The sequence below is a fragment of the Crinia signifera genome, chromosome 8, assembly GCF_055691185.1.
Source record: "Crinia signifera chromosome 8, ASM5569118v1, whole genome shotgun sequence".
Classification (NCBI taxonomy): Eukaryota; Metazoa; Chordata; class Amphibia; order Anura; family Myobatrachidae; genus Crinia; species Crinia signifera.
In genome coordinates this window covers 70,787,528-70,814,066 of record NC_139224.1, presented here as the reverse complement: position 1 = coordinate 70,814,066, position 26,539 = coordinate 70,787,528, and the positions used below count along the sequence as shown (strand labels likewise).

The 26,539-nt window shown below is 39.7% G+C and overlaps 50 non-coding genes and 1 pseudogene across 51 annotated transcripts in view; all 51 read left to right on the top strand.

Moving 5' to 3' along the window:
- Window positions 1–26,539, top strand: part of LOC146027235 (protein shisa-9B pseudogene) — a 604,201-nt pseudogene that overhangs the window by 180,514 nt on the left and 397,148 nt on the right. The window lies entirely within an intron of this gene.
- On the top strand, window positions 3,434–3,552 carry LOC146030352 (5S ribosomal RNA). The gene has a single exon (XR_014455851.1). It is a non-coding gene; the product is annotated as a 5S ribosomal RNA (ribosomal RNA).
- LOC146031835 (5S ribosomal RNA) lies at window positions 3,898–4,016 on the top strand. The gene has a single exon (XR_014457287.1). It is a non-coding gene; the product is annotated as a 5S ribosomal RNA (ribosomal RNA).
- On the top strand, window positions 4,344–4,462 carry LOC146031536 (5S ribosomal RNA). The gene has a single exon (XR_014457000.1). It is a non-coding gene; the product is annotated as a 5S ribosomal RNA (ribosomal RNA).
- Window positions 4,808–4,926, top strand: LOC146033570 (5S ribosomal RNA). Its single transcript, XR_014458979.1, has one exon. It is a non-coding gene; the product is annotated as a 5S ribosomal RNA (ribosomal RNA).
- Window positions 5,272–5,390, top strand: LOC146030156 (5S ribosomal RNA). Its single transcript, XR_014455658.1, has one exon. It is a non-coding gene; the product is annotated as a 5S ribosomal RNA (ribosomal RNA).
- Window positions 5,735–5,853, top strand: LOC146030152 (5S ribosomal RNA). The gene has a single exon (XR_014455655.1). It is a non-coding gene; the product is annotated as a 5S ribosomal RNA (ribosomal RNA).
- Window positions 6,199–6,317, top strand: LOC146031268 (5S ribosomal RNA). Its single transcript, XR_014456739.1, has one exon. It is a non-coding gene; the product is annotated as a 5S ribosomal RNA (ribosomal RNA).
- On the top strand, window positions 6,663–6,781 carry LOC146030639 (5S ribosomal RNA). The gene has a single exon (XR_014456129.1). It is a non-coding gene; the product is annotated as a 5S ribosomal RNA (ribosomal RNA).
- LOC146030861 (5S ribosomal RNA) lies at window positions 7,127–7,245 on the top strand. The gene has a single exon (XR_014456343.1). It is a non-coding gene; the product is annotated as a 5S ribosomal RNA (ribosomal RNA).
- Window positions 7,591–7,709, top strand: LOC146030141 (5S ribosomal RNA). The gene has a single exon (XR_014455644.1). It is a non-coding gene; the product is annotated as a 5S ribosomal RNA (ribosomal RNA).
- LOC146031089 (5S ribosomal RNA) lies at window positions 8,055–8,173 on the top strand. Its single transcript, XR_014456566.1, has one exon. It is a non-coding gene; the product is annotated as a 5S ribosomal RNA (ribosomal RNA).
- Window positions 8,519–8,637, top strand: LOC146031363 (5S ribosomal RNA). The gene has a single exon (XR_014456831.1). It is a non-coding gene; the product is annotated as a 5S ribosomal RNA (ribosomal RNA).
- On the top strand, window positions 8,982–9,100 carry LOC146030136 (5S ribosomal RNA). Its single transcript, XR_014455639.1, has one exon. It is a non-coding gene; the product is annotated as a 5S ribosomal RNA (ribosomal RNA).
- Window positions 9,446–9,564, top strand: LOC146031834 (5S ribosomal RNA). The gene has a single exon (XR_014457286.1). It is a non-coding gene; the product is annotated as a 5S ribosomal RNA (ribosomal RNA).
- LOC146030125 (5S ribosomal RNA) lies at window positions 9,909–10,027 on the top strand. The gene has a single exon (XR_014455628.1). It is a non-coding gene; the product is annotated as a 5S ribosomal RNA (ribosomal RNA).
- LOC146030113 (5S ribosomal RNA) lies at window positions 10,373–10,491 on the top strand. Its single transcript, XR_014455623.1, has one exon. It is a non-coding gene; the product is annotated as a 5S ribosomal RNA (ribosomal RNA).
- Window positions 10,838–10,956, top strand: LOC146030350 (5S ribosomal RNA). The gene has a single exon (XR_014455849.1). It is a non-coding gene; the product is annotated as a 5S ribosomal RNA (ribosomal RNA).
- Window positions 11,302–11,420, top strand: LOC146030814 (5S ribosomal RNA). Its single transcript, XR_014456298.1, has one exon. It is a non-coding gene; the product is annotated as a 5S ribosomal RNA (ribosomal RNA).
- On the top strand, window positions 11,749–11,867 carry LOC146030638 (5S ribosomal RNA). The gene has a single exon (XR_014456127.1). It is a non-coding gene; the product is annotated as a 5S ribosomal RNA (ribosomal RNA).
- Window positions 12,213–12,331, top strand: LOC146030637 (5S ribosomal RNA). The gene has a single exon (XR_014456126.1). It is a non-coding gene; the product is annotated as a 5S ribosomal RNA (ribosomal RNA).
- LOC146030101 (5S ribosomal RNA) lies at window positions 12,677–12,795 on the top strand. The gene has a single exon (XR_014455612.1). It is a non-coding gene; the product is annotated as a 5S ribosomal RNA (ribosomal RNA).
- LOC146030090 (5S ribosomal RNA) lies at window positions 13,140–13,258 on the top strand. The gene has a single exon (XR_014455601.1). It is a non-coding gene; the product is annotated as a 5S ribosomal RNA (ribosomal RNA).
- On the top strand, window positions 13,604–13,722 carry LOC146030077 (5S ribosomal RNA). The gene has a single exon (XR_014455589.1). It is a non-coding gene; the product is annotated as a 5S ribosomal RNA (ribosomal RNA).
- On the top strand, window positions 14,068–14,186 carry LOC146030065 (5S ribosomal RNA). The gene has a single exon (XR_014455578.1). It is a non-coding gene; the product is annotated as a 5S ribosomal RNA (ribosomal RNA).
- Window positions 14,533–14,651, top strand: LOC146030813 (5S ribosomal RNA). The gene has a single exon (XR_014456297.1). It is a non-coding gene; the product is annotated as a 5S ribosomal RNA (ribosomal RNA).
- LOC146032941 (5S ribosomal RNA) lies at window positions 14,979–15,097 on the top strand. The gene has a single exon (XR_014458352.1). It is a non-coding gene; the product is annotated as a 5S ribosomal RNA (ribosomal RNA).
- Window positions 15,443–15,561, top strand: LOC146030523 (5S ribosomal RNA). Its single transcript, XR_014456014.1, has one exon. It is a non-coding gene; the product is annotated as a 5S ribosomal RNA (ribosomal RNA).
- On the top strand, window positions 15,906–16,024 carry LOC146030054 (5S ribosomal RNA). Its single transcript, XR_014455567.1, has one exon. It is a non-coding gene; the product is annotated as a 5S ribosomal RNA (ribosomal RNA).
- Window positions 16,370–16,488, top strand: LOC146034839 (5S ribosomal RNA). Its single transcript, XR_014460243.1, has one exon. It is a non-coding gene; the product is annotated as a 5S ribosomal RNA (ribosomal RNA).
- On the top strand, window positions 16,833–16,951 carry LOC146030042 (5S ribosomal RNA). Its single transcript, XR_014455556.1, has one exon. It is a non-coding gene; the product is annotated as a 5S ribosomal RNA (ribosomal RNA).
- LOC146030718 (5S ribosomal RNA) lies at window positions 17,297–17,415 on the top strand. Its single transcript, XR_014456208.1, has one exon. It is a non-coding gene; the product is annotated as a 5S ribosomal RNA (ribosomal RNA).
- Window positions 17,761–17,879, top strand: LOC146034241 (5S ribosomal RNA). The gene has a single exon (XR_014459648.1). It is a non-coding gene; the product is annotated as a 5S ribosomal RNA (ribosomal RNA).
- On the top strand, window positions 18,225–18,343 carry LOC146030031 (5S ribosomal RNA). The gene has a single exon (XR_014455545.1). It is a non-coding gene; the product is annotated as a 5S ribosomal RNA (ribosomal RNA).
- Window positions 18,689–18,807, top strand: LOC146031311 (5S ribosomal RNA). The gene has a single exon (XR_014456780.1). It is a non-coding gene; the product is annotated as a 5S ribosomal RNA (ribosomal RNA).
- On the top strand, window positions 19,153–19,271 carry LOC146032054 (5S ribosomal RNA). The gene has a single exon (XR_014457502.1). It is a non-coding gene; the product is annotated as a 5S ribosomal RNA (ribosomal RNA).
- Window positions 19,628–19,746, top strand: LOC146033304 (5S ribosomal RNA). Its single transcript, XR_014458714.1, has one exon. It is a non-coding gene; the product is annotated as a 5S ribosomal RNA (ribosomal RNA).
- On the top strand, window positions 20,092–20,210 carry LOC146030018 (5S ribosomal RNA). Its single transcript, XR_014455534.1, has one exon. It is a non-coding gene; the product is annotated as a 5S ribosomal RNA (ribosomal RNA).
- Window positions 20,556–20,674, top strand: LOC146034798 (5S ribosomal RNA). Its single transcript, XR_014460201.1, has one exon. It is a non-coding gene; the product is annotated as a 5S ribosomal RNA (ribosomal RNA).
- On the top strand, window positions 21,020–21,138 carry LOC146030006 (5S ribosomal RNA). Its single transcript, XR_014455524.1, has one exon. It is a non-coding gene; the product is annotated as a 5S ribosomal RNA (ribosomal RNA).
- Window positions 21,484–21,602, top strand: LOC146033120 (5S ribosomal RNA). Its single transcript, XR_014458530.1, has one exon. It is a non-coding gene; the product is annotated as a 5S ribosomal RNA (ribosomal RNA).
- LOC146031565 (5S ribosomal RNA) lies at window positions 21,948–22,066 on the top strand. Its single transcript, XR_014457030.1, has one exon. It is a non-coding gene; the product is annotated as a 5S ribosomal RNA (ribosomal RNA).
- LOC146031432 (5S ribosomal RNA) lies at window positions 22,412–22,530 on the top strand. Its single transcript, XR_014456899.1, has one exon. It is a non-coding gene; the product is annotated as a 5S ribosomal RNA (ribosomal RNA).
- LOC146030898 (5S ribosomal RNA) lies at window positions 22,876–22,994 on the top strand. The gene has a single exon (XR_014456380.1). It is a non-coding gene; the product is annotated as a 5S ribosomal RNA (ribosomal RNA).
- On the top strand, window positions 23,340–23,458 carry LOC146029995 (5S ribosomal RNA). Its single transcript, XR_014455513.1, has one exon. It is a non-coding gene; the product is annotated as a 5S ribosomal RNA (ribosomal RNA).
- Window positions 23,804–23,922, top strand: LOC146031812 (5S ribosomal RNA). Its single transcript, XR_014457265.1, has one exon. It is a non-coding gene; the product is annotated as a 5S ribosomal RNA (ribosomal RNA).
- Window positions 24,268–24,386, top strand: LOC146031017 (5S ribosomal RNA). Its single transcript, XR_014456496.1, has one exon. It is a non-coding gene; the product is annotated as a 5S ribosomal RNA (ribosomal RNA).
- On the top strand, window positions 24,732–24,850 carry LOC146029983 (5S ribosomal RNA). Its single transcript, XR_014455504.1, has one exon. It is a non-coding gene; the product is annotated as a 5S ribosomal RNA (ribosomal RNA).
- Window positions 25,196–25,314, top strand: LOC146029971 (5S ribosomal RNA). Its single transcript, XR_014455502.1, has one exon. It is a non-coding gene; the product is annotated as a 5S ribosomal RNA (ribosomal RNA).
- Window positions 25,660–25,778, top strand: LOC146029958 (5S ribosomal RNA). The gene has a single exon (XR_014455497.1). It is a non-coding gene; the product is annotated as a 5S ribosomal RNA (ribosomal RNA).
- On the top strand, window positions 26,124–26,242 carry LOC146032721 (5S ribosomal RNA). Its single transcript, XR_014458143.1, has one exon. It is a non-coding gene; the product is annotated as a 5S ribosomal RNA (ribosomal RNA).

Sequence of the window (26,539 nt, the reverse complement as noted above, 5' to 3'; positions counted from 1 at the left end):
GGGGGAGCTGATTCTAGTGTGGCAGCGGTTGCATTTGTATTTTTATTGTGGCTGATTGCATCAGGTATTGCCAGACCTCTGGTTTCCCATTGTTCCTGTCCTTCCTTCTGCCACAATTTAAGAATATTTATATGCTTCACTCTCTCCTTACGACTGGAGAGTAGGCATATTTCATCTTTTACTGCCGATAAGATTTCTGGATCGAAGCTACCAACACTGGGAAATTCTAGCTTGCTGCCTTGTGTCATTTTTCTCCATTTATTTTGGTAAACAACTGCGAGTTCACCGTGCTTCCTGCACATAATAAAAGCAGCCGATCCTCTTGGCCGGCTTGCTTCCTCCCTATCCTGCACGTTATCACAGCGTGACCCGTTATTACCCATAGTTACAGGAATAAACGTTCACAGCTTAATAGATAATCGGTGGGTTATTACTTATCTGAGAGCTCCCCAACCACTCACTTCTCCACACAGCGACACTACAACGCAATCAAGCGAAGAGCCCACAATGCGAGGTAACGTACTCAATCACCAAGTCTTTCAACTAGCAGCGAACTTCTAGCCAACTTGCTTGATGCGGCACAATTTTTCCAGGGTATAACAAACTTGTTTTCCTATACCCCCAAAAATTGGATTTCTAAAGTAGCTAATCGGAAACAAGTGCGTTCCGATATATCTTCTTGTACCCTCCTAGCGGAATTAATTCCACTGAAGGGGCAGTTCCTATGTGTACGTCGGCACGTACACTCTGTCCTAACTGGACCTGTCCTACACTGGACTACACTGCGCTTGGGTCGTGTCCGTCTCACACCCGTCCGCCTCAGTTATTTTTCACACTGGGCGCTAGTTACACCTTGGTCTTATGCTTATTTTTGAAATATTTCTGTACAGAAAATTTTTCCCAGGCCGGTAGCTTTTCACTAGATTCTTATGCAGGTATAAATCCCTTATAATAAGCTATAGGAATCTATTAAAATAATGCTTGAGTTGCTTGCTTATGAAAAAAATGAACAAAAAGAAAAAACTTATTTTCTTTTATTAATCACCGCTTTATTCGCAGTATATTACTATACTGTTTAAATAAAGCTAGTGGTTTATTACTGTTCACCTCTTAATTCCTATGTGTGCTGCATGTGCAGTACCAATGAACAGCCGCGTGTGTACGTGCGTTGTTCACAGGCCGCCGATGAATCGGCCACCCACGTGTTCTATAGTGTATTTGCAAGGTTGCGCTCGGGTTTCGCTATACGCAGTAATTGCGCCTAAATGTGGAATAAATCCCTTAACTGTGTCCGAGAGTTACGTATCAAGATGCGAAATAAATCTCGTACTTAATCCGTAAATCACGTACAAAGATGCGAAACTTTCCCGATGTGGGCACGTGCGCGCGCACCTTGCTTAATACACAATAGACGCTTTACGTTACTGCAAAAGGCCCAGGACTTGTCGCCACGTGGCGGGGTCCCTGTTTTTGCGGTAACTAACAATGAACAATTATAGTTTTGCACAGAGGGGATCCTCTATGTACTATAATAAACACAGATTCCACGTGTGCGAACCTTATCGCACGTGGTACATATACTATAATAAACAAGCAGCCCAAGACACTATACCCCGTTAAACTACTTGTGGCAGGCAGAAGTACAGTTTACTAAACACTTTGGTATGATATGCTTTAAAACACGTGGCTTTCACTTATTGTACTTCCGGGTTCAGCGCTAGCACTTCCCGAACCCCGCACCGCCGTGGACTCGGCCTATCCAGCAATGGAAACAAATAAATACTTCCACCCTTTTGCTGGTATAGGTCGATCCGCACGCCTGGTACTGAGTTCTGGACTGTGGAGCGGACGGACGAGCCCTCAATTGTTAATGGTGATTAAACTATGACCAGAGATACAATATGTGAAAAGCGCAGGTTACGTAATGTGTCCGCAACTGGCTTACCCTTTATACCTAACTACGTGCGAACAAAACGTAGCGCAGCGTAGCGTACCTATTAATTGTATGTTATACAGTTAAGAATCAATACCTTGATAAGAGATCTCTTCGCAGGACTTTGTCTCTAATTCTGCGAATATACTTTAAAGGACAGAGTCCGCAATGTACCTTATCGCTATTATGCGAATAACCAGACACGACCACTGAATAGAAGTAAGGAGGTTAGAACTCCATAAAAGGTTGTATTAAAGTCCCTAATGGACAAAAGGGGGTTACAGAAATAAGAAATAAACAGGTATAACAAGTGATACGATATACTAACAATGAATGCTAACAAACTCTGCTAAGGGGAAAGAATACAATAATACAAGACACAACCAGCCAACAATACTACAAGGATAAATACCGTGAAATGCAACCGTTACCCGTCTCACTCTAGTATGCGAAGCGCAGTCCGGTCAGAGCTCACTATCGTTCAGGAATGAGCGATAGTCCGGTAGGAAGGTCCAGGGAAGGTAGTTGTGCCGAAGTGACCGAGCCTGCTCCGGGTCGCCTATCTTATAGGGTCAGAAAGGGGAGGTCAAAGGCCATTCTCATTGGTCAGAGATCATATGTCCGGTCCACTGTGATTGGAGGTTAGACGCTGTACCTGGTCTGACCAGGTACGGGGGAGTGAACTTTAAGAGTCCTTTGTTTGGTGGTTTCGGCGTCAGCAAGGATAAGAACCGGTTTTATCTGGTTTCCTTTGTTAACTACTTACAACAGAAACTGTCTCTGGGATATGGAATATGTCCATAACTATCGGACAGTGTACATTGCGAAATATTCGCAATGACCGGAATACTTCGCATAATGAGCTGAACGGAACGGTACTAAACACGATATAGACAGGTGTGTGCAGGGCTAACTAAGCTATGTGTGGCGTTCTAAACCTTTTAACTATATTTCATTTCGTGTAAGTGTGTTATTATGAATTTATATGCGATAGTATGTCTACTCTTCTGGTCCACATTGTCACACATACTCGGGTATGGAAACTTTATTTGCGCAACTCTGCGAACCAAAATGGCGGCCATACTATCACAAAATGGCGTGTGTGTGCCTAGACTTCCACAGAGACCACATGGGAACACCAGGTGCTGTAGGTTTTTTCCCCATTACTTGCAAATTGTTTTTATTCTCTTGCTATTTTAATTGGAAACTTTTTATTTTTATTGCCAATACAGACATTTGGGAGAGGTCAAACAGACACAATAGCCATCACCTAAAAACTTACCACACTGTTTAGGCCCAATTCCAACTGCTTTTGGCAGCTAAACAGTGTTGAGCCTCTTTAGTAGTTTAATTTGAGACCACCTGCTAATATTATGTCCTGTAGGTCTTTTTACATTACCAACACATGATTTTTTTCAGTAAGCCAATACAGTTAGGAAACTTTTTTATTAACTTACCTTGTTAAAGAAGTAGAAGAGGGCAAAAAAGTGCCTGCATCTCACCTACAGCCATACCACATTGGATATGCCCAATCCCGTCTGATCTTGGAAGCTAAGCAGTGTTGGGCCTGGTTAGTACTTGGGTGGGAGACCACATGGGAACACCAGGTGCTGTAGGTTTTTTCCCATTACTGGCAAATTGTTTTTATTCTCTTGCTATTTTAATTGGAAACATTTTATTTGTATTGCCAATACAGACATTTGGGAGAGGTCAAACAGACACAATAGCCATCACCTAAAGACTTACCACACTGTTTAGGCCCAATTCCAACTGCTTTTGGCAGCTAAACAGTGTTGAGCCTCTTTAGTAGTTTAATTTGAGACCACCTGCTAATATTATGTCCTGTAGTTCTTTTTACATTACCAACACATGATTTTTTTCAGTAAGCCAATACAGTTAGGAAACTTTTATATTAGCTTACCTGGTTATAGAAGTAGAAGAGGGCAAAAAAGTACTGGTATCTCACCTACAGCCATACCACGTTGGATACGCCCAATCTCGTCTGATCTTGGAAGCTAAGCAGTGTTGGGCCTGGTTAGTACTTGGGTGGGAGACCACATGTGAACACCAGGTGCTGTAGGTTATTTCCCATTACTGGCAAATTGTTTTTATGGAAACTTTTTATTTTTATTGCCAATACAGACATTTGGGAGAGGTCAAACAGACACAATAGCCATCACCTAAAAACTTACCACACTGTTTAGGCCCAATTCCAACTGCTTTTGGCAGCTAAACAGTGTTGAGCCTCTTTAGTAGTTTAATTTGAGACCACCTGCTAATATTATGTCCTGTAGGTCTTTTTACATTACCAACACATGATTTTTTTCAGTAAGCCAATACAGTTAGGAAACTTTTTTATTAGCTTACCTGGTTATAGAAGTAGAAGAGGGCAAAAAAGTGCCTGTATCTCACCTACAGCCATACCATATTGGATACGCCCAATCTCGTCTGATCTTGGAAGCTAAGCAGTGTTGGGCCTGGTTAGTACTTAGGTGGGAGACCACATGGGAACACCAGGTGCTGTAGGTTTTTTCCCATTACTGGCAAATTGTTTTTATTCTCTTGCTATTTTAATTGGAAACTTTTTATTTTTATTGCCAATACAGACATTTGGGAGAGGTCAAACAGACACAATAGCCATCACCTAAAAACTTACCACACTGTTTAGGCCCAATTCCAACTGCTTTTGGCAGCTAAACAGTGTTGAGCCTCTTTAGTAGTTTAATTTGAGACCACCTGCTAATATCATGACCTATAGGTCTTTTTGCATTACCAACACATGATTTTTTTCAGTAAGCCAATACAGTTAGGAACCTTTTTTATTAGCTTACCTGGTTATAGAAGTAGAAGAGGGCAAAAAAGTGCCAGTTTCTCACTTACAGCCATACCACATTGGATACGCCCAATCTCGTCTGATCTTGGAAGCTAAGCAGTGTTGGGCCTGGTTAGTACTTGGGTGGGAGAACACATGGGAACACCAGGTGCTGTAGGTTTTTTCCCATTACTGGCAAATTTTTTTTATTCTCTTGCTATTTTAATTGGAAACTTTTTATTTTTATTGCCAATACAGACATTTGGGAGAGGTCAAACAGACACAATAGCCATCACCTAAAAACTTACCACACTGTTTAGGCCCAATTCCAACTGCTTTTGGCAGCTAAACAGTGTTGAGCCTCTTTAATAGTTTAATTTGAGACCACCTGCTAATATTATGTCCTGTAGGTCTTTTTACATTACCAACACATGATTTTTTTCAGTAAGCCAATACAGTTAGGAAACTTTTTTATTAGCTTACCTGGTTATAGAAGTAGAAGAGGGCAAAAAAGTGCCTGAATCTCACCTACAGCCATACCACATTGGATACGCCCAATCTCGTCTGATCTTGGAAGCTAAGCAGTGTTGGGCCTGGTTAGTACTTGGGTGGGAGACCACATGGGAACACCAGGTGCTGTAGGTTTTTTCCCATTACTGGCAAATTGTTTTTATTCTCTTGCTATTTTAATTGGAAACTTTTTATTTTTATTGCCAATACAGACATTTGGGAGAGGTCAAACAGACACAATAGCCATCACCTAAAAACTTACCACACTGTTTAGGCCCAATTCCAACTGCTTTTGGCAGCTAAACAGTGTTGAGCCTCTTTAATAGTTTAATTTGAGACCACCTTCTAATATTATGTCCTGTAGGTCTTTTTACATTACCAACACATGATTTTTTTCAGTAAGCCAATACAGTTAGGAAACTTTTTTATTAACTTACCTTGTTAAAGAAGTAGAAGAGGGAAAAAAGTGCCTGTACCTCACCTACAGCCATACCACATTGGATACGCCCAATCTCGTCTGATCTTGGAAGCTAAGCAGTGTTGGGCCTGGTTAGTACTTGGGTGGGAGACCACATGGGAACACCAGGTGCTGTAGGTTTTTTCCCATTACTGGCAAATTGTTTTTATTCTCTTGCTATTTTAATTGGAAACTTTTTATTTTTATTGCCAATACAGACATTTGGGAGAGGTCAAACAGACACAATAGCCATCACCTAAAAACTTACCACACTGTTTAGGCCCAATTCCAACTGCTTTTGGCAGCTAAACAGTGTTGAGCCTCTTTAATAGTTTAATTTGAGACCACCTGCTAATATTATGTCCTGTAGGTCTTTTTACATTACCAACACATGATTTTTTTCAGTAAGCCAATACAGTTAGGAAACTTTTTTATTAGCTTACCTGGTTATAGAAGTAGAAGAGGGCAAAAAAGTGCCTGTATCTCACCTACAGCCATACCACATTGGATACGCCCAATCTCATCTGATCTTGGAAGCTAAGCAGTGTTGGGCCTGGTTAGTACTTGGGTGGGAGACCACATGGGAACACCAGGTGCTGTAGGTTTTTTCCCATTACTGGCAAATTGTTTTTATTCTCTTGCTATTTTAATTGGAAACTTTTTATTTTTATTGCCAATACAGACATTTGGGAGAGGTCAAACAGACACAATAGACATCACCTAAAAACTTACAACACTGTTTAGGCCCAATTCCAACTGCTTTTGGCAGCTAAACAGTGTTGAGCCTCTTTAGTAGTTTTATTTGAGACCACCTGCTAATATCATGACCTGTAGGTCTTTTTGCATTACCAACACATGATTTTTTTCAATAAGCCAATACAGTTAGGAACCTTTTTTATTAGCTTACCTGGTTATAGAAGTAGAAGAGGGCAAAAAAGTGCCAGTATCTCACCTACAGCCATACCACATTGGATACGCCCAATCTCGTCTGATCTTGGAAGCTAAGCAGTGTTGGGCCTGGTTAGTACTTAGGTGGGAGACCACATGGGAACACCAGGTGCTGTAGGTTTTTTCCCATTACTGGCAAATTGTTTTTATTCTCTTGCTATTTTAATTGGAAACTTTTTATTTTTATTGCCAATACAGACATTTGGGAGAGGTCAAACAGACACAATAGCCATCACCTAAAAACTTACCACACTGTTTAGGCCCAATTCCAACTGCTTTTGGCAGCTAAACAGTGTTGAGCCTCTTTAGTAGTTTAATTTGAGACCACCTGCTAATATCATGACCTATAGGTCTTTTTGCATTACCAACACATGATTTTTTTCAGTAAGCCAATACAGTTAGGAACCTTTTTTATTAGCTTACCTGGTTATAGAAGTAGAAGAGGGCAAAAAAGTGCCAGTATCTCACTTACAGCCATACCACATTGGATACGCCCAATCTCGTCTGATCTTGGAAGCTAAGCAGTGTTGGGCCTGGTTAGTACTTGGGTGGGAGACCACATGGGAACACCAGGTGCTGTAGGTTTTTTCCCATTACTGGCAAATTGTTTTTATTCTCTTGCTATTTTAATTGGAAACTTTTTATTTTTATTGCCAATACATACATTTGGGAGAGGTCAAACAGACACAATAGCCATCACCTAAAAACTTACCACACTGTTTAGGCCCAATTCCAACTGCTTTTGGCAGCTAAACAGTGTTGAGCCTCTTTAATAGTTTAATTTGAGACCACCTGCTAATATTATGTCCTGTAGGTCTTTTTACATTACCAACACATGATTTTTTTCAGTAAGCCAATACAGTTAGGAAACTTTTTTATTAGCTTACCTGGTTATAGAAGTAGAAGAGGGCAAAAAAGTGCCTGTATCTCACCTACAGCCATACCACATTGGATACGCCCAATCTCGTCTGATCTTGGAAGCTAAGCAGTGTTGGGCCTGGTTAGTACTTGGGTGGGAGACCACATGGGAACACCAGGTGCTGTAGGTTTTTTCCCATTACTGGCAAATTGTTTTTATTCTCTTGCTATTTTAATTGGAAACTTTTTATTTTTATTGCCAATACAGACATTTGGGAGAGGTCAAACAGACACAATAGCCATCACCTAAAAACTTACCACACTGTTTAGGCCCAATTCCAACTGCTTTTGGCAGCTAAACAGTGTTGAGCCTCTTTAGTAGTTTTATTTGAGACCACCTGCTAATATCATGACCTGTAGGTCTTTTTGCATTACCAACACATGATTTTTTTCAATAAGCCAATACAGTTAGGAACCTTTTTTATTAGCTTACCTGGTTATAGAAGTAGAAGAGGGCAAAAAAGTGCCAGTATCTCACCTACAGCCATACCACATTGGATACGCCCAATCTCGTCTGATCTTGGAAGCTAAGCAGTGTTGGACCTGGTTAGTACTTGGGTGGGAGACCACATGGGAACACCAGGTGCTGTAGGTTTTTTCCCATTACTGGCAAATTGTTTTTATTCTCTTGCTATTTTAATTGGAAACTTTTTATTTTTATTGCCAATACAGACATTTGGGAGAGGTCAAACAGACACAATAGCCATCACCTAAAAACTTACCACACTGTTTAGGCCCAATTCCAACTGCTTTTGGCAGCTAAACAGTGTTGAGCCTCTTTAGTAGTTTTATTTGAGAACACCTGCTAATATCATGACCTGTAGGTCTTTTTGCATTACCAACACATGATTTTTTTCAGTAAGCCAATACAGTTAGGAACCTTTTTTATTAGCTTACCTGGTTATAGAAGTAGAAGAGGGCAAAAAAGTGCCTGTATCTCACCTACAGCCATACCACATTGGATACGCCCAATCTCGTCTGATCTTGGAAGGTAAGCAGTGTTGGGCCTGATTAGTACTTGGGTGGGAGACCACATGGGAACACCAGGTGCTGTAGGTTTTTTCCCATTACTGGCAAATTGTTTTTATTCTCTTGCTATTTTAATTGCAAACTTTTTATTTTTATTGCCAATACAGACATTTGGGAGAGGTCAAACAGACACAATAGCCATCACCTAAAAACTTACCACACTGTTTAGGCCCAATTCCAACTGCTTTTGGCAGCTAAACAGTGTTGAGCCTCTTTAATAGTTTAATTTGAGACCACCTTCTAATATTATGTCCTGTAGGTCTTTTTACATTACCAACACATGATTTTTTTCAGTAAGCCAATACAGTTAGGAAACTTTTTTATTAACTTACCTTGTTAAAGAAGTAGAAGAGGGAAAAAAGTGCCTGTATCTCACCTACAGCCATACCACATTGGATACGCCCAATCTCGTCTGATCTTGGAAGCTAAGCAGTGTTGGGCCTGGTTAGTACTTGGGTGGGAGACCACATGGGAACACCAGGTGCTGTAGGTTTTTTCCCATTACTGGCAAATTGTTTTTATTCTCTTGCTATTTTAATTGGAAACTTTTTATTTTTATTGCCAATACAGACATTTGGGAGAGGTCAAACAGACACAATAGCCATCACCTAAAAACGTATCACACTGTTTAGGCCCAATTCCAACTGCTTTTGGCAGCTAAACAGTGTTGAGCCTCTTTAGTAGTTTTATTTGAGAACACCTGCTAATATCATGACCTGTAGGTCTTTTTGCATTACCAACACATGATTTTTTTCAGTAAGCCAATACAGTTAGGAACCTTTTTTATTAGCTTACCTGGTTATAGAAGTAGAAGAGGGCAAAAAAGTGCCAGTATCTCACCTACAGCCATATCACATTGGATACGCCCAATCTCGTTTGATCTTGGAAGCTAAGCAGTGTTGGGCCTGGTTAGTACTTGGGTGGGAGACCACATGGGAACACCAGGTGCTGTAGGTTTTTTCCCATTACTGGCAAATTGTTTTTATTCTCTTGCTATTTTGATTGGAAACTTTTTATTTTTATTGCCAATACAGACATTTGGGAGAGGTCAAACAGACACAATAGCCATCACCTAAAAACTTACCACACTGTTTAGGCCCAATTCCAACTGCTTTTGGCAGCTAAACAGTGTTGAGCCTCTTTAATAGTTTAATTTGAGACCACCTTCTAATATTATGTCCTGTAGGTCTTTTTACATTACCAACACATGATTTTTTTCAGTAAGCCAATACAGTTAGGAAACTTTTTTATTAACTTACCTTGTTAAAGAAGTAGAAGAGGGAAAAAAGTGCCTGTATCTCACCTACAGCCATACCACATTGGATACGCCCAATCTCGTCTGATCTTGGAAGCTAAGCAGTGTTGGGCCTGGTTAGTACTTGGGTGGGAGACCACATGGGAACACCAGGTGCTGTAGGTTTTTTCCCATTACTGGCAAATTGTTTTTATTCTCTTGCTATTTTAATTGGAAACTTTTTATTTTTATTGCCAATACAGACATTTGGGAGAGGTCAAACAGACACAATAGCCATCACCTAAAAACTTACCACACTGTTTAGGCCCAATTCCAACTGCTTTTGGCAGCTAAACAGTGTTGAGCCTCTTTAGTAGTTTTATTTGAGACCACCTGCTAATATCATGACCTGTAGGTCTTTTTGCATTACCAACACATGATTTTTTTCAGTAAGCCAATACAGTTAGGAACCTTTTTTATTAGCTTACCTGGTTATAGAAGTAGAAGAGGGCAAAAAAGTGCCGGTATCTCACCTACAGCCATACCACATTGGATACGCCCAATCTCGTCTGATCTTGGAAGCTAAGCAGTGTTGGGCCTGGTTAGTACTTGGGTGGGAGACCACATGGGAACACCAGGTGCTGTAGGTTTTTTCCCCATTACTTGCAAATTGTTTTTATTCTCTTGCTATTTTAATTGGAAACTTTTTATTTTTATTGCCAATACAGACATTTGGGAGAGGTCAAACAGACACAATAGCCATCACCTAAAAACTTACCACACTGTTTAGGCCCAATTCCAACTGCTTTTGGCAGCTAAACAGTGTTGAGCCTCTTTAGTAGTTTAATTTGAGACCACCTGCTAATATTATGTCCTGTAGGTCTTTTTACATTACCAACACATGATTTTTTTCAGTAAGCCAATACAGTTAGGAAACTTTTTTATTAACTTACCTTGTTAAAGAAGTAGAAGAGGGCAAAAAAGTGCCTGCATCTCACCTACAGCCATACCACATTGGATATGCCCAATCCCGTCTGATCTTGGAAGCTAAGCAGTGTTGGGCCTGGTTAGTACTTGGGTGGGAGACCACATGGGAACACCAGGTGCTGTAGGTTTTTTACCATTACTGGCAAATTGTTTTTATTCTCTAGCTATTTAAATTGAAAACTTTATCTTTTTATTGCCAATACAGACATTTGGGAGAGGTCAAACAGACACAATAGCCATCACCTAAAGACTTACCACACTGTTTCGGCCCAATTCCAACTGCTTTTGGCAGCTAAACAGTGTTGAGCCTCTTTAGTAGTTTAATTTGAGACCACCTGCTAATATTATGTCCTGTAGGTCTTTTTACATTACCAACACATGATTTTTTTCAGTAAGCCAATACAGTTAGGAAACTTTTATATTAGCTTACCTGGTTATAGAAGTAGAAGAGGGCAAAAAAGTACCGGTATCTCACCTACAGCCATACCACGTTGGATACGCCCAATCTCGTCTGATCTTGGAAGCTAAGCAGTGTTGGGCCTGGTTAGTACTTGGGTGGGAGACCACATGGGAACACCAGGTGCTGTAGGTTTTTTCCCATTACTGGCAAATTGTTTTTATGGAAACTTTTTATTTTTATTGCCAATACAGACATTTGGGAGAGGTCAAACAGACACAATAGCCATCACCTAAAAACTTACCACACTGTTTAGGCCCAATTCCAACTGCTTTTGGCAGCTAAACAGTGTTGAGCCTCTTTAGTAGTTTAATTTGAGACCACCTGCTAATATTTTGTCCTTTAGGTCTTTTTACATTACCAACACATGATTTTTTTTCAGTAAGCCAATACAGTTAGGAAACTTTTTTATTAGCTTACCTGGTTATAGAAGTAGAAGAGGGCAAAAAAGTGCCTGTATCTCACCTACAGCCATACCACATTGGATACGCCCAATCTCGTCTGATCTTGGAAGCTAAGCAGTGTTGGGCCTGGTTAGTACTTAGGTGGGAGACCACATGGGAACACCAGGTGCTGTAGGTTTTTTCCCATTACTGGCAAATTGTTTTTATTCTCTTGCTATTTTAATTGGAAACTTTTTATTTTTATTGCCAATACAGACATTTGGGAGAGGTCAAACAGACACAATAGCCATCACCTAAAAACTTACCACACTGTTTAGGCCCAATTCCAACTGCTTTTGGCAGCTAAACAGTGTTGAGCCTCTTTAGTAGTTTAATTTGAGACCACCTGCTAATATCATGACCTATAGGTCTTTTTGCATTACCAACACATGATTTTTTTCAGTAAGCCAATACAGTTAGGAACCTTTTTTATTAGCTTACCTGGTTATAGAAGTAGAAGAGGGCAAAAAAGTGCCTGTATCTCACCTACAGCCATACCACATTGGATACGCCCAATCTCGTCTGATCTTGGAAGCTAAGCAGTGTTGGGCCTGGTTAGTACTTAGGTGGGAGACCACATGGGAACACCAGGTGCTGTAGGTTTTTTCCCATTACTGGCAAATTGTTTTTATTCTCTTGCTATTTTAATTGGAAACTTTTTATTTTTATTGCCAATACATACATTTGGGAGAGGTCAAACAGACACAATAGCCATCACCTAAAAACTTACCACACTGTTTAGGCCCAATTCCAACTGCTTTTGGCAGCTAAACAGTGTTGAGCCTCTTTAATAGTTTAATTTGAGACCACCTGCTAATATTATGTCCTGTAGGTCTTTTTACATTACCAACACATGATTTTTTTCAGTAAGCCAATACAGTTAGGAAACTTTTTTATTAGCTTACCTGGTTATAGAAGTAGAAGAGGGCAAAAAAGTGCCTGTATCTCACCTACAGCCATACCACATTGGATACGCCCAATCTCGTCTGATCTTGGAAGCTAAGCAGTGTTGGGCCTGGTTAGTACTTGGGTGGGAGACCACATGGGAACACCAGGTGCTGTAGGTTTTTTCCCATTACTGGCAAATTGTTTTTATTCTCTTGCTATTTTAATTGGAAACTTTTTATTTTTATTGCCAATACAGACATTTGGGAGAGGTCAAACAGACACAATAGCCATCACCTAAAAACTTACCACACTGTTTAGGCCCAATTCCAACTGCTTTTGGCAGCTAAACAGTGTTGAGCCTCTTTAATAGTTTAATTTGAGACCACCTTCTAATATTATGTCCTGTAGGTCTTTTTACATTACCAACACATGATTTTTTTCAGTAAGCCAATACAGTTAGGAAACTTTTTTATTAACTTACCTTGTTAAAGAAGTAGAAGAGGGAAAAAAGTGCCTGTACCGCACCTACAGCCATACCACATTGGATACGCCCAATCTCGTCTGATCTTGGAAGCTAAGCAGTGTTGGGCCTGGTTAGTACTTGGGTGGGAGACCACATGGGAACACCAGGTGCTGTAGGTTTTTTCCCATTACTGGCAAATTGTTTTTATTCTCTTGCTATTTTAATTGGAAACTTTTTATTTTTATTGCCAATACAGACATTTGGGAGAGGTCAAACAGACACAATAGCCATCACCTAAAAACTTACCACACTGTTTAGGCCCAATTCCAACTGCTTTTGGCAGCTAAACAGTGTTGAGCCTCTTTAGTAGTTTTATTTGAGACCACCTGCTAATATCATGACCTGTAGGTCTTTTTGCATTACCAACACATGATTTTTTTCAATAAGCCAATACAGTTAGGAACCTTTTTTATTAGCTTACCTGGTTATAGAAGTAAAAGAGGGCAAAAAAGTGCCAGTATCTCACCTACAGCCATACCACATTGGATACGCCCAATCTCGTCTGATCTTGGAAGCTAAGCAGTGTTGGGCCTGGTTAGTACTTGGGTGGGAGACCACATGGGAACACCAGGTGCTGTAGGTTTTTTCCCATTACTGGCAAATTGTTTTTATTCTCTTGCTATTTTAATTGGAAACTTTTTATTTTTATTGCCAATACAGACATTTGGGAGAGGTCAAACAGACACAATAGCCATCACCTAAAAACTTACCACACTGTTTAGGCCCAATTCCAACTGCTTTTGGCAGCTAAACAGTGTTGAGCCTCTTTAGTAGTTTTATTTGAGACCACCTGCTAATATCATGACCTGTAGGTCTTTTTGCATTACCAACACATGATTTTTTTCAGTAAGCCAATACAGTTAGGAACCTTTTTTATTAGCTTACCTGGTTATAGAAGTAGAAGAGGGCAAAAAAGTGCCGGTATCTCACCTACAGCCATACCACATTGGATACGCCCAATCTCGTCTGATCTTGGAAGCTAAGCAGTGTTGGGCCTGGTTAGTACTTGGGTGGGAGACCACATGGGAACACCAGGTGCTGTAGGTTTTTTCCCCATTACTTGCAAATTGTTTTTATTCTCTTGCTATTTTAATTGGAAACTTTTTATTTTTATTGCCAATACAGACATTTGGGAGAGGTCAAACAGACACAATAGCCATCACCTAAAAACTTACCACACTGTTTAGGCCCAATTCCAACTGCTTTTGGCAGCTAAACAGTGTTGAGCCTCTTTAGTAGTTTAATTTGAGACCACCTGCTAATATTATGTCCTGTAGGTCTTTTTACATTACCAACACATGATTTTTTTCAGTAAGCCAATACAGTTAGGAAACTTTTATATTAGCTTACCTGGTTATAGAAGTAGAAGAGGGCAAAAAAGTACTGGTATCTCACCTACAGCCATACCACGTTGGATACGCCCAATCTCGTCTGATCTTGGAAGCTAAGCAGTGTTGGGCCTGGTTAGTACTTGGGTGGGAGACCACATGGGAACACCAGGTGCTGTAGGTTTTTTCCCATTACTGGCAAATTGTTTTTATGGAAACTTTTTATTTTTATTGCCAATACAGACATTTGGGAGAGGTCAAACAGACACAATAGCCATCACCTAAAAACTTACCACACTGTTTAGGCCCAATTCCAACTGCTTTTGGCAGCTAAACAGTGTTGAGCCTCTTTAGTAGTTTAATTTGAGACCACCTGCTAATATTATGTCCTTTAGGTCTTTTTACATTACCAACACATGATTTTTTTCAGTAAGCCAATACAGTTAGGAAACTTTTTTATTAGCTTACCTGGTTATAGAAGTAGAAGAGGGCAAAAAAGTGCCTGTATCTCACCTACAGCCATACCACATTGGATACGCCCAATCTAGTCTGATCTTGGAAGCTAAGCAGTGTTGGGCCTGGTTAGTACTTAGGTGGGAGACCACATGGGAACACCAGGTGCTGTAGGTTTTTTCCCATTACTGGCAAATTGTTTTTATTCTCTTGCTATTTTAATTGGAAACTTTTTATTTTTATTGCCAATACAGACATTTGGGAGAGGTCAAACAGACACAATAGCCATCACCTAAAAACTTACCACACTGTTTAGGCCCAATTCCAACTGCTTTTGGCAGCTAAACAGTGTTGAGCCTCTTTAGTAGTTTTATTTGAGAACACCTGCTAATATCATGACCTGTAGGTCTTTTTGCATTACCAACACATGATTTTTTTCAGTAAGCCAATACAGTTAGGAACCTTTTTTATTAGCTTACCTGGTTATAGAAGTAGAAGAGGGCAAAAAAGTGCCAGTATCTCACCTACAGCCATACCACATTGTATACGCCCAATCTCGTCTGATCTTGGAAGCTAAGCAGTGTTGGGCCTGGTTAGTACTTGGGTGGGAGACCACATGGGAACACCAGGTGCTGTAGGTTTTTTCCCATTACTGGCAAATTGTTTTTATTCTCTTGCTATTTTAATTGGAAACTTTTTATTTTTATTGCCAATACAGACATTTGGGAGAGGTCAAACAGACACAATAGCCATCACCTAAAAACTTACCACACTGTTTAGGCCCAATTCCAACTGCTTTTGGCAGCTAAACAGTGTTGAGCCTCTTTAATAGTTTAATTTGAGACCACCTTCTAATATTATGTCCTGTAGGTCTTTTTACATTACCAACACATGATTTTTTTCAGTAAGCCAATACAGTTAGGAAACTTTTTTATTAACTTACCTTGTTAAAGAAGTAGAAGAGGGAAAAAAGTGCCTGTATCTCACCTACAGCCATACCACATTGGATACGCCCAATCTCGTCTGATCTTGGAAGCTAAGCAGTGTTGGGCCTGGTTAGTACTTGGGTGGGAGACCACATGGGAACACCAGGTGCTGTAGGTTTTTTCCCATTACTGGCAAATTGTTTTTATTCTCTTGCTATTTTAATTGGAAACTTTTTATTTTTAGTGCCAATACAGACATTTGGGAGAGGTCAAACAGACACAATAGCCATCACCTAAAAACGTATCACACTGTTTAGGCCCAATTCCAACTGCTTTTGGCAGCTAAACAGTGTTGAGCCTCTTTAGTAGTTTTATTTGAGAACACCTGCTAATATCATGACCTGTAGGTCTTTTTGCATTACCAACACATGATTTTTTTCAGTAAGCCAATACAGTTAGGAACCTTTTTTATTAGCTTACCTGGTTATAGAAGTAGAAGAGGGCAAAAAAGTGCCAGTATCTCATCTACAGCCATATCACATTGGATACGCCCAATCTCGTTTGATCTTGGAAGCTAAGCAGTGTTTGGCCTGGTTAGTACTTGGGTGGGAGACCACATGGGAACACCAGGTGCTGTAGGTTTTTTCCCATTACTGGCAAATTGTTTTTATTCTCTTGCTATTTTGATTGGAAACTTTTTATTTTTATTGCCAATACAGACATTTGGGAGAGGTCAAACAGACACAATAGCCATCACCTAAAAACTTACCACACTGTTTAGGCCCAATTCCAACTGCTTTTGGCAGCTAAACAGTGTTGAGCCTCTTTAATAGTTTAATTTGAGACCACCTTCTAATATTATGTCCTGTAGGTCTTTTTACATTACCAACACATGATTTTTTTCAGTAAGCCAATACAGTTAGGAAACTTTTTTATTAACTTACCTTGTTAAAGAAGTAGAAGAGGGAAAAAAGTGCCTGTATCTCACCTACAGCCATACCACATTGGATACGCCCAATCTCGTCTGATCTTGGAAGCTAAGCAGTGTTGGGCCTGGTTAGTACTTGGGTGGGAGACCACATGGGAACACCAGGTGCTGTAGGTTTTTTCCCATTACTGGCAAATTGTTTTTATTCTCTTGCTATTTTAATTGGAAACTTTTTATTTTTATTGCCAATACAGACATTTGGGAGAGGTCAAACAGACACAATAGCCATCACCTAAAAACTTACCACACTGTTTAGGCCCAATTCCAACTGCTTTTGGCAGCTAAACAGTGTTGAGCCTCTTTAGTAGTTTTATTTGAGACCACCTGCTAATATCATGACCTGTAGGTCTTTTTGCATTACCAACACATGATTTTTTTCAGTAAGCCAATACAGTTAGGAACCTTTTTTATTAGCTTACCTGGTTATAGAAGTAGAAGAGGGCAAAAAAGTGCCGGTATCTCACCTACAGCCATACCACATTGGATACGCCCAATCTCGTCTGATCTTGGAAGCTAAGCAGTGTTGGGCCTGGTTAGTACTTGGGTGGGAGACCATATGGGAACACCAGGTGCTGTAGGTTTTTTCCCATTACTGGCAAATTGTTTTTATTCTCTTGCTATTTTAATTGGAAACTTTTTATTTTTATTGCCAATACAGACATTTGGGAGAGGTCAAACAGACACAATAGCCATCACCTAAAAACTTACCACACTGTTTAGGCCCAATTCCAACTGCTTTTGGCAGCTAAACAGTGTTGAGCCTCTTTAGTAGTTTAATTTGAGACCACCTGCTAATATTATGTCCTGTAGGTCTTTTTACATTACCAACACATGATTTTTTTCAGTAAGCCAATACAGTTAGGAAACTTTTTTATTAGCTTACCTGGTTATAGAAGTAGAAGAGGGCAAAAAAGTGCCTGTATCTCACCTACAGCCATACCACATTGGATACGCCCAATCTCGTCTGATCTTGGAAGCTAAGCAGTGTTGGGCCTGGTTAGTACTTGGGCGGAAGATCACATGGGAACACCAGGTGCTGTAGGTTTTTTCCCATTACTGGCAAATTGTTTTTATTCTCTTGCTATTTTAATTGGAAACTTTTTATTTTTATTGCCAATACAGACATTTGGGAGAGGTCAAACAGACACAATAGCCATCACCTAAAAACTTACCACACTGTTTAGGCCCAATTCCAACTGCTTTTGGCAGCTAAACAGTGTTGAGCCTCTTTAATAGTTTAATTTGAGACCACCTGCTAATATTATGTCCTGTAGGTCTTTTTACATTACCAACACATGATTTTTTTCAGTAAGCCAATACAGTTAGGAAACTTTTTTATTAACTTACCTTGTTAATGAAGTAGAAGAGGGCAAAAAGGTGCCTGTATCTCACCTACAGCCATACCACATTGGATACGCCCAATCTCGTCTGATCTTGGAAGCTAAGCAGTGTTGGGCCTGGTTAGTACTTGGGTGGGAGACCACATGGGAACACCAGGTGCTGTAGGTTTTTTCCCATTACTGGCAAATTGTTTTTATTCTCTTGCTATTTTAATTGGAAACTTTTTATTTTTATTGCCAATACAGACATTTGGGAGAGGTCAAACAGACTCAATAGCCATCACCTAAAAACTTACCACACTGTTTAGGCCCAATTCCAACTGCTTTTGGCAGCTAAACAGTGTTGAGCCTCTTTAATAGTTTAATTTGAGACCACCTGCTAATATTATGTCCTTTAGGTCTTTTTACATTACCAACACATGATTTTTTTCAGTAAGCCAATACAGTTAGGAAACTTTTTTATTAGCTTACCTGGTTATAGAAGTAGAAGAGGGCAAAAAAGTGCCTGGATCTCACCTACAGCCATATCACATTGGATACGCCCAATCTCGTCTGATCTTGGAAGCTAAGCAGTGTTGGGCCTGGTTAGTACTTGGGTGGGAGACCACATGGGAACACCAGGTGCTGTAGGTTTTTTCCCATTACTGGCAAATTGTTTTTATTCTCTTGCTATTTTAATTGGAAACTTTTTATTTTTATTGCCAATACAGACATTTGGGAGAGGTCAAACAGACACAATAGCCATCACCTAAAAACTTACCACACTGTTTAGGCCCAATTCCAACTGCTTTTGGCAGCTAAACAGTGTTGAGCCTCTTTAATAGTTTAATTTGAGACCACCTGCTAATATTATGTCCTTTAGGTCTTTTTACATTACCAACACATGATTTTTTTCAGTAAGCCAATACAGTTAGGAAACTTTTTTATTAGCGTACCTGGTTATAGAAGTAGAAGAGGGCAAAAAAGTGCCTGTATCTCGCCTACAGCCATATCACATTGGATACGCCCAATCTCGTCTGATCTTGGAAGCTAAGCAGTGTTGGGCCTGGTTAGTACTTGGGTGGGAGACCACATGGGAACACCAGGTGCTGTAGGTTTTTTCCCATTACTGGCAAATTGTTTTTATTCTCTTGCTATTTTAATTGGAAACTTTTTATTTTTATTGCCAATACAGACATTTGGGAGAGGTCAAACAGACACAATAGCCATCACCTAAAAACTTACCACACTGTTTAGGCCCAATTCCAACTGCTTTTGGCAGCTAAACAGTGTTGAGCCTCTTTAATAGTTTAATTTGAGACCACCTGCTAATATTATGTCCTTTAGGTCTTTTTACATTACCAACACATGATTTTTTTCAGTAAGCCAATACAGTTAGGAAACTTTTTTATTAGCTTACCTGGTTATAGAAGTAGAAGAGGGCAAAAAAGTGCCTGTATCTCACCTACATCTCACCTACAGCCATATCACATTGGATACGCCCAATCTCGTCTGATCTTGGAAGCTAAGCAGTATTGGGCCTGGTTAGTACTTGGGTGGGAGACCACATGGGAACACCAGGTGCTGTAGGTTTTTTCCCATTACTGGCAATTTGTTTTTATTCTCTTGCTATTTTAATTGGAAACTTTTTATTTTTATTACCAATACAGACATTTGGGAGAGGTCAAACAGACACAATAGCCATCACCTAAAAACTTACCACACTGTTTAGGCCCAATTCCAACTGCTTTTGGCAGCTAAACAGTGTTGAGCCTCTTTAGTAGTTTAATTTGAGACCACCTGCTAATATCATGACCTGTAGGTCTTTTTGCATTACCAACACATGATTTTTTTCAGTAAGCCAATACAGTTAGGAACCTTTTTTATTAGCTTACCTGGTTATAGAAGTAGAAGAGGGCAAAAAAGTGCCGGTATCTCACCTACAGCCATACCACATTGGATACGCCCAATCTCGTCTGATCTTGGAAGCTAAGCAGTGTTGGGCCTGGTTAGTACTTGGGTGGGAGACCACATGGGAACACCAGGTGCTGTAGGTTTTTTCCCATTACTGGCAAATTGTTTTTATTCTCTTGCTATTTTAATTGGAAACTTTTTATTTTTATTGCCAATACAGACATTTGGGAAAGGTCAAACAGACACAATAGCCATCACCTAAAAACTTACCACACTGTTTAGGCCCAATTCCAACTGCTTTTGGCAGCTAAACAGTGTTGAGCCTCTTTAATAGTTTAATTTGAGACCACCTGCTAATATTATGTCCTTTAGGTCTTTTTACATTACCAACACATGATTTTTTTCAGTAAGCCAATACAGTTAGGAAACTTTTTTATTAGCTTACCTGGTTATAGAAGTAGAAGAGGGCAAAAAAGTGCCTGTATCTCACCTACAGCCATATCACATTGGATACGCCCAATCTCGTCTGATCTTGGAAGCTAAGCAGTGTTGGGCCTGGTTAGTAATTGGGTGGTAGACCACATGGGAACACCAGGTGCTGTAGGTTTTTTCCCATTACTGGCAATTTGTTTTTATTCTCTTGCTATTTTAATTGGAAACTTTTTATTTTTATTGCCAATACAGACATTTGGGAGAGGTCAAACAGACACAATAGCCATCACCTAAAAACTTACCACACTGTTTAGGCCCAATTCCAACTGCTTTTGGCAGCTAAACAGTGTTGATCCTCTTTAGTAGTTTAATTTGAGACCACCTGCTAATATCATGACCTGTAGGTCTTTTTGCATTACCAACACATGATTTTTTTCAGTAAGCCAATACAGTTAGGAACCTTTTTTATTAGCTTACCTGGTTATAGAAGTAGAAGAGGGCAAAAAAGTGCCGGTATCTCACCTACAGCCATACCACATTGGATACGCCCAATCTCGTCTGATCTTGGAAGCTAAGCAGTGTTGGGCCTGGTTAGTACTTGGGTGGGAGACCACATGGGAACACCAGGTGCTGTAGGTTTTTTCCCATTACTGGCAAATTGTTTTTATTCTCTTGCTATTTTAATTGGAAACTTTTTATTTTTATTGCCAATACAGACATTTGGGAGAGGTCAAACAGACACAATAGCCATCACCTAAAAACTTACCACACTGTTTAGGCCCAATTCCAACTGCTTTTGGCAGCTAAACAGTGTTGAGCCTCTTTAATAGTTTAATTTGAGACCACCTTCTAATATTATGTCCTGTAGGTCTTTTTACATTACCAACACATGATTTTTTTCAGTAAGCCAATACAGTTAGGAAACTTTTTTATTAACTTACCTTGTTAAAGAAGTAGAAGAGGGCAAAAAAGTGCCTGTATCTCACCTACAGCCATACCACATTGGATACGCCCAATCTCGTCTGATCTTGGAAGCTAAGCAATGTTGGGCCTGGTTAGTAATTGGGTGGTAGACCACATGGGAACACCAGGTGCTGTAGGTTTTTTCCCATTACTGGCAAATTGTTTTTATTCTCTTGCTATTTTAATTGGAAACGTTTTATTTTTATTGCCAATACAGACATTTGGGAGAGGTCAAACAGACACAATAGCCATCACCTAAAAACTTACCACACTGTTTAGGCCCAATTCCAACTGCTTTTGGCAGCTAAAAAGTGTTGAGCCTCTTTAATAGTTTAATTTGAGACCACCTTCTAATATTATGTCCTGTAGGTCTTTTTACATTACCAACACATGATTTTTTTCAGTAAGCCAATACAGTTAGGAAACTTTTTTATTAACTTACCTTGTTAAAGAAGTAGAAGAGGGCAAAAAAGTGCATGTATCTCACCTACAGCCATACCACATTGGATACGTCCAATCTCGTCTGATCTTGGAAGCTAAGCAGTGTTGGGCCTGGTTAGTACTTGGGTGGGAGACCACATGGGAACACCAGGTGCTGTAGGTTTTTTCCCATTACTGGCAAATTGTTTTTATTCTCTTGCTATTTTAATTGGAAACTTTTTATTTTTATTGCCAATACAGACATTTGGGAGAGGTCAAACAGACACAATAGCCATCACCTAAAAACTTACCACACTGTTTAGGCCCAATTCCAACTGCTTTTGGCAGCTAAACAGTGTTGAGCCTCTTTAATAGTTTAATTTGAGACCACCTGCTAATATTATGTCCTTTAGGTCTTTTTACATTACCAACACATGATATTTTTCAGTAAGCCAATACAGTTAGGAAACTTTTATATTAGCTTACCTGGTTATAGAAGTAGAAGAGGGCAAAAAAGTGCCGTTATCTCATCTATAGCCATACCACATTGGATACGCCCAATCTCGTCTGATCTTGGAAGCTAAGCAGTGTTGGGCCTGGTTAGTACTTGGGTGGGAGACCACATGGGAACACCAGGTGCTGTAGGTTTTTTCCCATTACTGGCAAATTGTTTTTATTCTCTTGCTATTTTAATTGGAAACTTTTTATTTTTATTGCCAATACAGACATTTGGGAGAGGTCAAACAGACACAATAGCCATCACCTAAAAACTTACCACACTGTTTAGGCCCAATTCCAACTGCTTTTGGCAGCTAAACAGTGTTGAGCCTCTTTAATAGTTTAATTTGAGACCACCTGCTAATATTATGTCCTTTAGGTCTTTTTACATTACCAACACATGATTTTTTTCAGTAAGCCAATACAGTTAGGAACCTTTTTTATTAGCTTACCTGGTTATAGAAGTAGAAGAGGGCAAAAAAGTGCCATTATCTCACCTACAGCTATACCACATTGGATACGCCCAATCTCGTCTGATCTTGGAAGCTAAGCAGTGTTGGGCCTGGTTAGTACTTGGGTGGGAGACCACATGGGAACACCAGGTGCTGTAGGTTTTTTCCCATTACTGGCAAATTGTTTTTATTCTCTTGCTATTTTAATTGGAAACTTTTTATTTTTATTGCCAATACAGACATTTGGGAGAGGTCAAACAGACACAATAGCCATCACCTAAAAACTTACCACACTGTTTAGGCCCAATTCCAACTGCTTTTGGCAGCTAAACAGTGTTGAGCCTCTTTAATAGTTTAATTTGAGACCACATGCTAATATTATGTCCTTTAGGTCTTTTTACATTACCAACACATGATTTTTTTCAGTAAGCCAATACAGTTAGGAAACTTTTATATTAGCTTACCTGGTTATAGAAGTAGAAGAGGGCAAAAAAGTGCCGGTGTCTCACCTACAGCCATACCACATTGGATACGCCCAATCTCGTCTGATCTTGGAAGCTAAGCAGTGTTGGGCCTGGTTAGTACTTGGGTGGGAGACCACATGGGAACACCAGGTGCTGTAGGTTTTTTCCCATTACTGGCAAATTGTTTTTATTCTCTTGCTATTTTAATTGGAAACTTTTTATTTTTATTGCCAATACAGACATTTGGGAGAGGTCAAACAGACACAATAGCCATCACCTAAAAACTTACCACACTGTTTAGGCCCAATTCCAACTGCTTTTGGCAGCTAAACAGTGTTGAGCCTCTTTAATAGTTTAATTTGAGACCACCTGCTAATATTATGTCCTTTATGTCTTTTTACATTACCAACACATGATTTTTTTCAGTAAGCCAATACAGTTAGGAAACTTTTATATTAGCTTACCTGGTTATAGAAGTAGAAGAGGGCAAAAAAGTGCCGTTATCTCACCTACAGCCATACCACATTGGATACGCCCAATCTCGTCTGATCTTGGAAGCTAAGCAGTGTTGGGCCTGGTTAGTACTAGGGTGGGAGACCACATGGGAACACCAGGTGCTGTAGGTTTTTTCCCATTACTGGCAAATTGTTTTTATTCTCTTGCTATTTTAATTGGAAACTTTTTATTTTTATTGCCAATACAGACATTTGGGAGAGGTCAAACAGACACAATAGCCATCACCTAAAAACTTACCACACTGTTTAGGACCAATTCCAACTGCTTTTGGCAGCTAAACAGTGTTGAGCCTCTTTAATAGTTTAATTTGAGACCACCTGCTAATATTATGTCCTTTAGGTCTTTTAACATTACCAACACATGATTTTTTTCAGTAAGCCAATACAGTTAGGAAACTTTTATATTAGCTTACCTGGTTATAGAAGTAGAAGAGGGCAAAAAAGTGCCATTATCTCACCTACAGCCATACCACATTGGATATGCCCAATCTCGTCTGATCTTGGAAGCTAAGCAGTGTTGGGCCTGGTTAGTACTTGGGTGGGAGACCACATGGGAACACCAGGTGCTGTAGGTTTTTTCCCATTACTGGCAAATTGTTTTTATTCTCTTGCTATTTTAATTGGAAACTTTTTATTTTTATTGCCAATACAGACATTTGGGAGAGGTCAAACAGACACAATAGCCATCACCTAAAAACTTACCACACTGTTTAGGCCCAATTCCAACTGCTTTTGGCAGCTAAACAGTGTTGAGCCTCTTTAATAGTTTAATTTAAGACCACCTGCTAATATTATGTCCTTTAGGTCTTTTTACATTACCAACACATGATTTTTTTCAGTAAGCCAATACAGTTAGGAAACTTTTATATTAGCTTACCTGGTTATAGAAGTAGAAGAGAGCAAAAAAGTGCCGTTATCTCACCTACAGCCATACCACATTGGATACGCCCAATCTCGTCTGATCTTGGAAGCTAAGCAGTGTTGGGCCTGGTTAGTACTTGGGTGGGAGACCACATGGGAACACCAGGTGCTGTAGGTTTTTACCCATTTCTGGCAAATTGTTTTTATTCTCTTGCTATTTTAATTGGAAACTTTTTATTTTTATTGCCAATACAGACATTTGGGAGAGGTCAAACAGACACAATAGCCATCACCTAAAAACTTACCACACTGTTTAGGCCCAATTCCAACTGCTTTTGGCAGCTAAACAGTGTTGAGCCTCTTTAATAGTTTAATTTCAGACCACCTGCTAATATTATGTCCTGTAGGTCTTTTTACATTACCAACACATGATTTTTTTCAGTAAGCCAATACAGTTAGGAAACTTTTTTATTAGTTTACCTGGTTATAGAAGTAGAAGAGGGCAAAAAAGTGCCTGTATCTCACCTACAGCCATACCACATTGGATACGCCCAATCTCGTCTGATCTTGGAAGCTAAGCAGTGTTGGGCCTGGTTAGTACTTGGGTGGGAGACCACATGGGAACACCAGGTGCTGTAGGTTTTTTCCCATTACTGGCAAATTGTTTTTATTCTCTTGCTATTTTAATTGGAAACTTTTTATTTTTATTGCCAATACAGACATTTGGGAGAGGTCAAACAGACACAATAGCCATCACCTAAAAACTTACCACACTGTTTAGGCCCAATTCCAACTGCTTTTGGCAGCTAAACAGTGTTGAGCCTCTTTAGTAGTTTAATTTGAGACCACCTGCTAATATCATGACCTGTAGGTCTTGTTGCATTACCAACACATGATTTTTTTCAGTAAGCCAATACAGTTAGGAACCTTTTTTATTAGCTTACCTGGTTATAGAAGTAGAAGAGGGCAAAAAAGTGCCGGTATCTCACCTACAGCCATACCACATTGGATACGCCCAATCTCGTCTGATCTTGGAAGCTAAGCAGTGTTGGGCCTGGTTAGTACTTGGGTGGGAGACCACATGGGAACACCAGGTGCTGTAGGTTTTTTCCCATTACTGGCAAATTGTTTTTATTCTCTTGCTATTTTAATTGGAAACTTTTTATTTTTATTGCCAATACAGACATTTGGGAGAGGTCAAACAGACACAATAGCCATCACCTAAAAACTTACCACACTGTTTAGGCCCAATTTCAACTGCTTTTGGCAGCTAAACAGTGTTGAGCCTCTTTAGTAGTTTAATTTGAGACTACCTGCTAATATCATGACCTGTAGGTCTTTTTGCATTACCAACACATGATTTTTTTCAGTAAGCCAATACAGTTAGGAACCTTTTTTATTAGCTTACCTGGTTATAGAAGTAGAAGAGGGCAAAAAAGTGCCGGTATCTCACCTACAGCCATACCACATTGGATACGCCCAATCTCGTCTGATCTTGGAAGCTAAGCAGTGTTGGGCCTGGTTAGTACTTGGGTGGGAGACCACATGGTAACACCAGGTGCTGTAGGTTTTTTCCCATTACTGGCAAATTGTTTTTATTCTCTTGCTATTTTAATTGGAAACTTATTATTTTTATTGCCAATACAGACATTTGGGAGAGGTCAAACAGACACAATAGCCATCACCTAAAAACTTACCACACTGTTTAGGCCCAATTCCAACTGCTTTTGGCAGCTAAACAGTGTTGAGCCTCTTTAATAGTTTAATTTGAGACCACCTGCTAATATTATGTCCTTTAGGTCTTTTTACATTACCAACACATGATTTTTTTCAGTAAGCCAATACAGTTAGGAAACTTTTATATTAG